Here is a 13112-nt window from a genome sequence, read left to right on the forward strand (position 1 = left end):
CAGGAATGTTTGCATAGAGGTTGGCTTTGATCTAAGAGAGACCATCTGAAAAGTCTCACATAAAAATTGCAACAAGATTACAAGGTCAAAGCTGAGCAAACACGAATATCAATCCATAATAATAAAATTTGCATGCTGTAATTAGTAAATGCCACAACATGCATAGAAATTCCCTGAGGTACTGGTCTTCACTGGTAATTCTGTCCAACAGAGAAGAGGTGCAAATTGTCACTGGAAAAGCTGTAGAAATTGTGCCTAATCCAGTTTGCCTGCACAAGCAATCTGAAGGTGGTGCTCTGCCAAGCAACCTGTACTGCAAGACGCCTGGAACAGAAAGTTTAAGGAATTATGACACTGAATTATAGAGTCTGTCCTATGAGAAATGGCTATGGATAGTTCAAGAAGGTTGCAAACACACTCCTCTTACAATTGTATAGTCAAAATCAGAGGCAGATAACTTATTTGTCACCAGCAAAAACTGATAGACATTAATGAATGAATCAACATGGAGCCTGTGGCCTCAGTTCCTGGAGGTAAACAAACTCCCAAAAAAAAAAAAAAAAAAGGAAACAAAACACTGAGATACCTAAGTAAATACAGTACATGTATCACCATCTCTGCTGACTCCTAATCTAGCAACTTTTGAAACTGTGGACTAGTCTGAGCTAAGCCTGACAGAGAGGCAGATGTCTCAAAGACACCAAATTGTTATATAAGCTTTGCGAAACTGGATACCTGTGCAAAGAAGAGAGACAGTCTGTCTCTTCAGTGGGGAAAGATTGCATCACAAACTCAGCCTGTATTAGACACCAGAGAAACCACAAGAGGAACATGAATGCTCCAGTAAAAGGAAAAGCTTCAGTGAGAGGCAGCAAGTTATGAAGCAGCTGGGAATCCAACCACAAGACAAATCCATAGGCTTCATAGTTTTGGTGCTAATGGAAATAGTTGTTATTTCTGGGAGGCCAGCACTCACTGAAACCTCCCTTTAATGACTTCCTGCCATAGCCAAAAGCAGCTTCACAAAATGATCTTTTTTTTTCCACCTACTGTAATATAATTTGCCAATAGAATACAAAACTGGAAGTGGATTGATGTTAAAAAAAAAAACAACAATAGACCAAAACAAAATCACAACCTTTTGAACATCTAAGAAGGGATACCAGAACAGGGTTGAAGGCTGTGTTACCTACATGGCAACAGCTTAAAATGGGGACTGGCTTCTTACAAAATGTAGGTTTTGACTTACAGAGCTCCTGCTGAGAATAAGTTCCCACAGCAGTAATTAAACTAATGTAAAGGACAACATATTTCCAGTCACCAGCTAATTGGAAGACCTCAGTAATAAGACCAAGGCGATACTAAAAGGCACAGGGTTAGTGATTCCGAAGACACTATGGGGGGAAAAAAACTTCTAAAAACTATCTGGAGGTCACTTAGGGATTTAAAAATCTACAGGAAAAGATGGCTTCTTCTCTACTGGCCTTAAATGAACGTTGACATTAAAGCAGTTGTTAGAGCTCTGTGAAAAATACAGAGCAAGTCAAGTGAAAGAGCCCATGTTGATGGCACATGAAAAATAGGTTTCCTCAAGCAAGAGATACACTCCTGTGCTCTTAAATGGGTATATCACTCTACTTTTTTTCCTGGTTTGATTTAGTTTTCTCTTCAGTCAAAAATATTAATTAACATAAAGATGATCCTCTTTGAAAAATGAAATTTCTGAACATGTAAGACCTTCTGCAGAAACAAGGAAATGGCATTTCCAGTGCTGAAGGCAAGAGTTTTGCATGTAATTTCTCATAGCTCCTGGTCTTTCTTTTCTTTCCATTTTTGTAAGAGCTACGAGGTGAAAACATAATACTTTAGCCAAGTGAGTCTGCAAACAGATGCTGTGTAATGGTTGTTGAACTAAATTTTGGAAATTGAAAAGAATTGTCATTTCTCAAAAACTTTTTTTCTTGTTAGAAGAATTTGTGTACAGCTATAAGAGTGAGGGGAATCATAAACCAGACATACTCTCATTAACCTTGGCCTGCATAACTGGTGTTTACAGAGGACAGGCTCTGACTTTAATGACTTGCATGACTCACACAGACTACAACAAAACACATTGTATTTCTTTCAGAGCAATAGAGTTTTCCTACAAAAACTGCAGTGGAAATAATTGTTTTTCTTACCAAGCTGTAGACACACAAAGTTGCCTCTGAAAATAGGGATAAATTTTCTGACTTCTACTTTTGCTACATATATTTTATAGAAAACTCTACAGTGTGCCTTTTGTTCTCTTCTTTGACAGCTATGGTCAACTGCAAATCAACCATAACTTCAAGATATTTACATACAGCATGCCCATTTTTGCATATCCAGTCTGTCTTTTGAGAACTGTGAATGGGTGTTTTTTGTTTTGTTTATAAAGTTAAAAGTACAATTCTGGGCCACTTTCTTAGGTTTCTCTTAAAGTCTGACCAATGTTTTCACTTGTGGCATCAGAGGTTATCAGAATATTTTGCATTGTACAGATAGGCATCCTCACTTACCAAGTATGAAATCAAACGAAAAAGAAGGCAAATGCAGAAAAAAAATCAAAGTCTCTTTTAAATTTTTGATGATCCTGAATCAAGAAGTTATGTTGTCTGTGAAGTATTGCATTCAGTTTTGTGTTTTGTGGTCACTGTACAGAGCTCTCCCCAAAGAGTTTCCAGATAGCTTTTTCATATAATTTTCTTCATATTTTCAATTTTATCCCCTTTCTTTCTCCAGTCTTTCAAAACCAAAGAGAAACAAATTCTAATTACCTTATTTCCTTTTCAAGGACATAGCTTTTCCATTGTGTTTCTTCCTAACCTAAACTTGTTTATGTTATGTTTCTGTTATGTCTGTCTTCCTTTGCACTGCCTTGGTTCCCAGATCATTAGCTCACTACTGAGTGCTCAGCCTATTTCCCAATTTTCCAGATTGCACCAGGCAAACAGCCTCTCTCTCCTCCTACAAAATGCACCTCCCCAAACCCTCATGAGTTTTTTTCTCTTTGCTGATGTTCTTTTCCACAGTAGATGCCTCCTGTACCAGAAAAACATGGCAGTAGCCTTCAGCTGCAGATGTGGCTATCGGAGCATTTCACATATATCAACTATGTATCCTTAAATATGTATGACATTTGTGACTTCTGTTGGGATTATTTACTATACTAGTTTAATCAAATAATTTATCAAATTATTTCTACCAACTGTTAGCAGTTTTGTTATCTGCTGTAAAAGCAACCACAGCTAACTTTGGGGGTGGAGGTGGAGGTGTTCTATGAATAAAATATCTTTCTTCATGATCTTATTAAAAACATTTGCAATAAGCAGTCTACCTAACCAGACCACAGCTTTGAGAAAATGATTCTTGTTTTTCCTTGTGATTCAAGAATACACTGAGCAAATGTCAGTTTGGGGAGCTGATTCAAGCAAACAAATTCATTCACAGTGAGTATCATGAGCTTTGCCTCTTGTCTAACAAGTTCCTGATCCTGCTAAAAACGTGTCATGTAACTGTGAGACAAATGCGTCAGCAAATCAATTGTCACACTTCATCTATTTCTTGAAACTGGCCATGTTTTCATCGAGTTCATTAAACAACTGGTGTCACCCTTTGATACATTTGGAGTATACAGCTAGAACAATTACAAGGCAAAACAAGTAACCTCTCACACTCAGTAATAATCAAGGTATGGGTGCAACTGTATACATATATAGAAATATACATATACTTCTCTATATAACTTTAGCAGGAACTGATATTTTGTCTTCACCTCAATGGCAAGACACCTTTTTTTCCTTTCTTTTGTTTCTCTCCTCCCTTTACCCTCCACACATTAAGTGTGCTGTCTTTGGTATAAGTACACAAGCAAAAAGCAAATCTGTGAGCTAATTTCCCTTCAGGATTCGAAAGAAGCCATTATCTACTCCGTACCTCATCACAGAAAAACACTATGTGCTGCCAGTGTGGCAGAATTCTGTGTCACTTGGATCTTCCCTTATTTGTAGAAGTGATAAGTACTGGATCTGTCAAGTGACAAAATCATTGGCTGTGACCTAAATTCTCCCTAAAACATGGTATGGAGAGAGAACCCACACACATGGCTTTAAGTTCTCAATCCTACTCTATCTGCAGTTTCTTGCTGTGACCTTTCTTAGGAAAGGATAAGCTTATTCACAGAAAAGAACAATCACCACTGCAAAATATTTGTTCCCATTTTATGAAAGAGTTGAAAGTTTCTGACTTTTCTTAATTTGCCCATTGTATTTCCACTTAACTGGAATTACCACAACTTGTATCTGTTCCTCTTCTACTCACAGCAAATTCCATGCAGGCTTCAAGCCCTCATCTATTGTTGGATTAGACTTCTGCTTTTGTTAAAAATAATGAGCAACACTTGAAAATTACGGAAGTATTAATCCCTCCAATTAGTTCATGAACTCTTTACTGTGATCATGAGAGCTGTAGACCCTAAACTTTATTCTAATTATGAAATGAGAACACTGAAGCTACTGAGATACTCTAGTTTGAAGAGATTGTAAGAGAAAAAATGACTAACAGTGGTGAGTTATGTTGTTTCTAAGAGCAACCAGCTTTGCTTCTGTTTTGTTGGCAATCTTGTTGGCTGACATTTAGAACAAAACGTAATTGTTTTGACTGCAAATACTTGCAATTGAAAGATAATAGTCCATGAAAATGCCTTCCTGAAAAATATGCTTATAAAATTGTGCAATCAGAGTGCTTTTGTGCTCATGTGCCTTTGTTTCAGACATTCAATGGCTAAATACTGGAACATCAATTCCTAGAGACTGTATTTTTTGGAGTAAATCAGTTGATTGCTATAAAATGCTATCTTTTCAAACAAGCTCTTTTAATAATAACACTTGGGGGACATAACATTTAGCAGCAAACAGTGTTCCTCAGTGTGTATCAGAAGACAGATATGAGATAGCCCAAGTATTTCTTATCTATCCTTTTTAGGCTATAAGCAGATTTTGTATTCAATTGCTTAAAAGCATGGTGTGAATTAAACTCATGCAAGGATATTAGGGCATAGACAAAAAAAATATAATAAGATATTTTGAAGATACTAAACATTAAAAAAATTATAGCTAGGTTAAAGAAAATTCTTACATTTCTGTAAATTCTAAGTGAAATAAAAATATAAACTAAATTGATAATGGTAACCATATTATTTTCTTTTCCTCAGAATTAGTATTTCAAACAAGGGGAATTTTATGCAGGGGAATACCGACGATTAAATTTTTGGCATAAAATAGACACTTCCCTTTCCAACTTTCATGAATGATTCATAGGTTTGTTTATTTTTTAAAAACTTGATGTGACACTTTTGATCTGCACATGGATTCATGAAATCTCGTAAGTAGCTCTAAAATCAAAAGGACAGACCATTATTACACAACAGCAGAACTAGAAATCACTCCTTTTGTCTAAAAAAAATTCTGGAGGAATTCACCTCACATAATTCCAGTGTTTCTGCAATCATATAACCAGTGTGACATCATCTGAACTCTGTGTACTCTCAGAAGCCTAAATTTTCCAATCATAAAAGGAGAAATCAATTTCTTGCTTTTGTAATATAATACCACTGCTATTAATAATTTTATTAGCTTAAGCTCTGTCAGAGTGGTAGAGTTAATGTTTCTGTAAAATGTCACACTAAGATTGTTTGATGATACAAAATGCAACAAGGAAAAGGAGAAAAAGAGACAATGAGAGGACTTTTTTTGTAAACCATTTGAAATCATTGTAGTTTAGTTTTTTGAATAGTTACTGAATTTTCAAAGACTCAAATTCAGAATTAAAAAAAAAATCTTACAATTTAAACCATCGTTGTCACTAGTATTCACTTTGCTTGTATATGTGGCCTATCATACATGTTTTTGATTCCCCAGACAGATACTTAGAAAGTGAAGATGGATCTGAGCTCAGCATCTGCAGGGTCTGTGAAATGAGGGAAATGTACATGGATCAACCTAAAAATAAAAAAGTTTTTTTAAAAAAGGCAAGAAAGCCAGAAAAAGAAGTAGAAGAAATGATTATGAGAGTTTACATTATTTTACTAATTTATATTATCTATTATTATATCAAGCTTTAATGACACTGTTAAATTTGTTTCAGCTTTTCTGCCAGTGATGATATTTTGCATTTTCTTCAGACAAAGAATGGATTCATTTGCAGGAGAGAAACAATGGAAATTAGCACAGGCATAGTTAGGTCAAATGCACTGATCAACTCAACAAAAAATAGAGAAATACATATTTTGTCAAGTCTCTTTGTTAGGTGTTATTTGTTATAAAAGCACATTACAAAAGTTATATTGATTGATGGACAGAGTTAAAAACAGAAGAGTTACACTACAAGAATTTTAAAATCAATGTTTGACAGGTCTGATATAGCAGAATGAAAATGTCTTTTTAAAGGCTTTTTTATTATCATTACATTCTTTTCCACTTTGTGGAACTGACTATTATTATGACAATGTAAAACCTTCTGAGATACATGTAAATTTTTTTATATTGTGGTTATCAGTTATTTGACACATAGAAAAATAGCTATTATACAAGTCTTTCTTCATATTTTAATCTGTTCAAATTCCAGCTCGTTTTTCTGGATGTCTTGGCAGTTCTGAAGGTGGTGTGAGGAAGGGCAAACAGCTTTAATATATGAGCTTATAGTGACAGTAGTAGGAACAAACGTTGGTGAGAATTTAATTTGTGAAAGCTTTGATTCCAGACCACAAGAGCACATTTTAACAACGTGAAAATAATCAATGATGACTCCATTTTACAAGCACTAAAGGAAGCAAAATGCTCAGAAATGGAATCAGTGACCCAGAAAACAAGCTCAAATTCAAAGGTGATTTGATGTTTGGAGCTTCTGAAAAAGTGCAGACTGAGGAATTTCTTCTCATAGCAATTATAAAATAATTAGTTATTAAACTGAGTTAATAGATTTCATGAGCAGCTGATATATGTCCCAACAACAAGAACAGGATTTCTACAATAATTCTGGTCTCCAGCTGGGAATGTTTTGGAGTACGAAATACAATTCAAGATAAAATTATTTATCTAATACAAAAAAAAAAAGTCCCTGGATTACCAATCAGTGGAAGCTGGGAGAGGATTATGGGGAGTAAGAATAAGATTTTCTTCTTATATTTTAAGATACATTAGGTATTTGCCTTGGGCACTTTGCAGTATTTAGACATCAATAGGTGTATGCTGCACAGGTCATCTACCACTGGACAAAATTGCTAAGAAACAGGATGCAGGGCAATGTGAATCCTTGGTGTGATCTGGCAGGATAGTTGTTATGTTCATAAAACATCCTAGACCAGTTTTATCAAAACTCCTGGGGATGACCACCAAATAATGCTTCATAAAACAATCAATTTTATGCCTCTTAGCTGCATGGACAATCTCAGCACTTTATTCCATATTCATTATTTTGGTAAAGGAAAAGCAGCTCTGTGGGAATGTCAGTCACTGACACACTCTTTTTTCCATAGGAGCCAATTATGCACCGTGGACAGGGCAGAGCAGAGGAATATTTTTCAAAAAGTTCAGGCAAAGGCATGGTGTATGGGCAAACACTAAAAGAATATTTTAGGTAAGAAAAAAATATGTTTGTGTGCTTATGGATGGATTATGGTGTTTCCCTAAGCAATCACCACTGTCAGAATAGCCTCTCACTTTTATGCTTCTATCCATGCTTCAGTCAGAAAATCATCATCCACTTGAGTGATGCACATTTGCAACATGACCAGCAGTCTTGACAGTGACAAGAAGGAGGACAGACACTACTGTTTTGTTCATGCACAAAGCAATTTTACCCTGGGAGGAGAGAGCAGAAGAGACTGACTACAATCATATGATCTCGCTCAGTTTCATTTCAAATCATCCTAAACTGCATTTGTGCTGACCTGGTCTGTGGTTACTCAATCTGATACAGAATACAAAGAGACAGTCAGAAAGTATAACAAAAAAAAAAAAACAAAAAAAACCTAAAAAAAGGAAAACAGGACTAAAATAGCAATGGTATGATATGTGCTTTCCAGTTCTCTAAGGATTTGTGTTAATGAAAAATACCTATTTCAGCAGCCTGACAGAGGCAAGACTGCCGCCACTCCACATCCCCAGCTTCAACCTGTAATGAGGCTGAACATTTATTCCCAGCTGACACACACAAAGTACATGCATACAGCACAAAATACACATATATACACTGCTGGCCATACAGATTGTGTAAAGACACACAGACAGCTCACACCAGCCTCATCCTGCTGTCTGCTCTAGCTGAGGAGAGCAGAGGTCCTTAAGTGGCAGTATATATACACAGCTACAAGATGGAACCTTCCAGCAGAAGACTTTGGTGTGTCCAGCAGCTGCTCCTGGATCCTGGTCTCCCCATTTACTACCACCTGGACATACAAGTCTCAAAGTCCCACTCCTACTGCTGGTACAAACCCTCATCGACACATACACCCAGAGATGTTGGGGAATTCCTGGTCCCTATAATCCCCGCCGTGGGCTCTTGCCCCTAGACACCAGCAGCCACTCCCCACCCAGAGATGACCCTCAAAGACCTCCAAACCCATCCCTGCCCCCAACCCATTCATCTGCATTATCTTTGCCAGCAATCACACCCACACTTGCCCCAGCTGCTGCACCACTAACAACCTCATCTACCCCCATACACACGGGGAATAAAGACCCTGTTACTGGAAAGCAGTTGGAGTTATTGAAGAGAGAAGACAGATTGTGCTGGTCAGGAGCAGGGCACAGCACAACCAGACAACTCTCCACACAGGTGAACCTGTTTATTGCCTTGTTCCACACTTGTTAGGGACCCAATCTCTTAAACCCCTACTTTGTCCTCCTTTTGATTTCTCCTCTGAATACCTGGGATGAATTCTGTGCAATCCCCAAAAGCTCTCGCCCTGCACCATGTTTTGTATCCCACACCTCCAGCTAGCATGTCCCCTTAGTAACCTGGAAAGCTGCTTCCCATCACACATAGATGGATTGATAGATTCATACCTGGACAACAGGGCTGAGCCTCTTCTGGGCCAGCCCTGGGAGGGGACCAGAGAGGGTCTCCTTTCCCCTCAGTCCTTACTTTGCTTTGCTATCTGCCATTGCCACTGTGCTCCTTTGGCCTTGCAAAGATGGGCCTTTCATGACTCTCCTGTGGTGGCTGTGGTGTTAACTAATAAATCTATCAGTACCCTAACAACCATGTTAGTATTTAAAACCTACTTAATATCTCTTATTTAAGCTAAACAAAGTTAAACAACAAATAAGAACAGAAGAACATATACAAAGTACAAGAGTGGGGAAACAGAAACCCAGAATCTACATCATCATACTGCTTGTGATTGTGATATAAACGGGTGTAGAAGAGGTTTTACAGTGACTTCTGTGAGCCAGAGAGTTTGATAAGAGGACCCATGTTTATCCCTGAAAGAATTCTCTACCAAGGTCGTTGACATAGAAACCAAGAAAGAAAGAAGGATAAATAAGGATAAGAGAAACCTGTGACTATCTATTCCAATAATCACTTTGTCTTTCCTGACCAATGAGTGAAGTGTAAACTTATGAGTTTTGTCAGAATGTATAAAAAGCATGCATGCTATAATAAAACTGGGTTTGAAGCCTTCTGAAAATGGAGTGTTGTTTTGTATTATGACCATCTCAACTACAACAAACTGGGATTCCAATTAGAAATATTTTCTCATGCAGCCATTCATTCTTGCTAGAACAAAAGACACCACATACCACCAGCACTGTGGGAAGTCTGTTGGTGCTTAGCTTTCCTAGAAAAGGGCAGGCCTCTTCTATGTAGGGCTACAGAAGCTCATAATTTGTCTGGGTTATTGTCTCCCTCAGTCAGCAGAGCACACCTTTGGCACCAAGAGCTGAGGTAATGCAGCACTTCATTCATGCCTTTAATATGACTGCCACAAATGAAGAGCAAAGATAAATGATAGGAACTTCTAAATACTTGATGAAGCTTCATCCCAGGCACCAGCAACTGAGCATTTTGATCCTTTTACCCTGGCTTTCTGTGGCAGTAAAATATCCTGAACTTGATCAGAGTCAATACCACGGACAATAAGCAACAGCTGAGGATCTTTTCTAAGATCTTGCATAAGCATCTGGGTACAGAGATGCTACACTACTGAGATGCTACAGCTACACTACTGAATTCCTCACAAGATGGAGTATCATGACAATAGGTTGGATGAAATCACCTGGGAAGCCTTGAGAATAAAAATCTGTACAAGAGGCATAAGGGTCCTTTGGAAACTATGGTCAATCTTGTCATGATGGGAACTAAATTCAAAGGTCTAGAAATCATTATTTCCCTTCTTCTAGCAATTACGCTTTTCACAGGATTTCCATTCAAGTGTCAAAGACAAGGAGGCACTATAGCTATTTGAAGCAGGATGTCACAAATAATTAACCTTATAGACAGATTACATTTAGGAAAAATGATCAACCAGTGTCAGGCAAAGAAATGCAAATATATAAATGTATATAAGGTGAATCACTTACGCTCAAACTGACACCATAGCAAAAGGCTGACCCGCCATAGAGATCCATGTCATACAGCACACATCATTTTGTGAAATACAGCACTGAGATGACATGTTGATAAACATTGCCCTTTTATGATATACAAAAGGTGAACATCCATGCTATGAGCAGTTTGACAGTGTAGCTCACTGAGTGTTGATAATTTATCAAAGACACCAGGCAGAAGACTGTAAGATATTTCAGCTTTTTCTTTCAGACAGTGCCCAAAGGGTTGCAGTGGGCACTTGTCACACAAGCTGTCTCCTGTGTGCAAACACAGGGCTTGGTCCTTTACTCTCTCCTGTACAGCATGAATAAAATATCACAGAGAGACTGCAAAGTGAAATGTATTTCTGTGACAGCGGTGTCCAGATCACACCCTCAAAAAGAAAGGCTTGTTTTACACAGGGCTTAACCAATCTATGCAATTTACTGCCATAAGCTATTTTTGTGGCTTACAGTTTAGCAGATTTCAAAGCAGGATAACACTTTTACAGACATAATAAGAACACCTGCATTTACATTAAGTCAGATAAAAGGAAAACATTGGATGGATATTAATACATAGAGATAGGGAAAGTTTATCTTTGTCTGGACAACACCCAGAGTGAAGTGAAATGATTTCTGCTACACAAGAAAAATGGATTAAAAAGTAAAGGCTAATCTATCGGGTATAGGCCAGCTTTAACTGTTTAGTGCTAGAGAAAAAAAACAAGCACATTATTGTCTCACAATTGTATAAACATTTCTTGCACCTTCCTCTGTAACATCTGGTATGAGCTACTGACAGGGAGAGGATATCAGAACACTAATGGCATGAGTCACTGTGGCAGTTTTGGTGTTTCTTCTCCATAGCACATCTAGGACTTTTTTGATTATGACAGAAATATCAAAATCACACAAAATACCACAACACCACAATATGTAGAAGTAAAACTAAAACAGAACTAAAATCTAATTTCCTGCATCCACTTCAACAGAAAATAAACAAGAAGTGGGAACTACTTGTTAGTATGGGGCTTTTCCCCCATACTAAAATACGTTGTAATTTTGTGTTAGTAGCCAATGCCCTTATAATTAAGCCTCTCCCAAAGAGTTTGGGTTTTTTCCAGCAGAAAATCACAGAGTTGAGATGCAATTAATTTTGCAATTTTGTTCATCTTTCTTTCATATTACTTCCCTTTTCAACCCTCCACTCTATGAGTCTGGTCCTTTAAGACTGTAAATTCTTCAAATAAAGCACTCTAGACCTGAGCAGGAAAATCTGAGCTAGGAAGTGTGCAGGTGAAATGTAGCACCACTCAGGTTTGACATCTTGTGTCCTGACTCTTATTTGTCTCCTACTGTTCTGCCTTGTTCAGAACTGAGAGGTCTTCAAGAGTTCACATGAACAAAATGGATCAAGCTCCATATACCTTGTGTGCAAGAGTTCCCAGCAGAATAAGCATCTGTTCTGAGCAATTTTTTTATTAAAAAATGGAAAATACTAACAACCCTGACAAACACAGCAGAAATTGTGAAACAGAAGCAAGTGACCCATACACATGTGAACAAGCTAATATTCAGCCCTGTGGTGACCTTGCATTAGTGCTGTGGTTTGTTCTTCTTCCTATTATTCTTCACTCTGTTTCCAGCTCCCCATTTCCTGTCATAGCTACTTGTTCAGCTACTTTGTTTGCACACAGGAGACAGCTTGTGTGACAAGTGCCCGCTGCAACCCTTTGGGCTCTGTCTGAGAGAAAAAGCTGAAATATCTTGCAGTCTTCTGCCTGGTGACAGCCTACTTGTTCCTCACCACTGCACTGCTCAGTACGCCTTTGATCTACACTTCTCTTGGACAACACACAGAGCATGCATTTTGTACTTAGTTCTCCCTGTTGCTTCAATTTACATTGTTAAAGCAGCCATAAACTACTTCATGCACCTTGGGTATGCTTGACAAACACATAATTCCAAGGGCTTGCCTGGAGCAAGTGTTTTTCCCCTGGTTAGGAATCACCGAAGAGATTAATATCTACGGAGTTTAATCCAGCATCCCTTGGATTTCCATCTTTTCTAGGGTTTTGCATTCTGCATAACACAGAGTTGAGGAGGCCAGAGAGAGTATGGGAGTGAGAACATCAATTTGAATTTTATCTTGCATTTAACAAAAAAGGAGTGTTTGAAAGCTGAGACATGAGCCAGGGCTCAGCTGGACCTTATCACTTTCTACAGTGCCCTGAAAGGAGGGTGTAGCCAGGTAGGGAGCAGCCTCTTCTGCCAGGCAACCAGCAACAGGACAAGAGGACACAGTCTCAAGCTGTACCAGGGGAAGTTTAGTTTGGAAATTAGAAATAATTTATTCACAGAAAAGGTGATTAGACATTGGAATGGGCTGCCCAGAGAAGTGGTGGAGACACCGTCCCTGCAGTTGTTTAAAGAAGGAATCAACATGGCACTCAGTGCTATGGTCTAGTTGACATGGTGGTGATGCATCACAGGTGAGAC

Source organism: Serinus canaria, chromosome 2 (genome assembly GCF_022539315.1).
Source record: "Serinus canaria isolate serCan28SL12 chromosome 2, serCan2020, whole genome shotgun sequence".
In the NCBI taxonomy this organism is placed as follows: Eukaryota; Metazoa; Chordata; class Aves; order Passeriformes; family Fringillidae; genus Serinus; species Serinus canaria.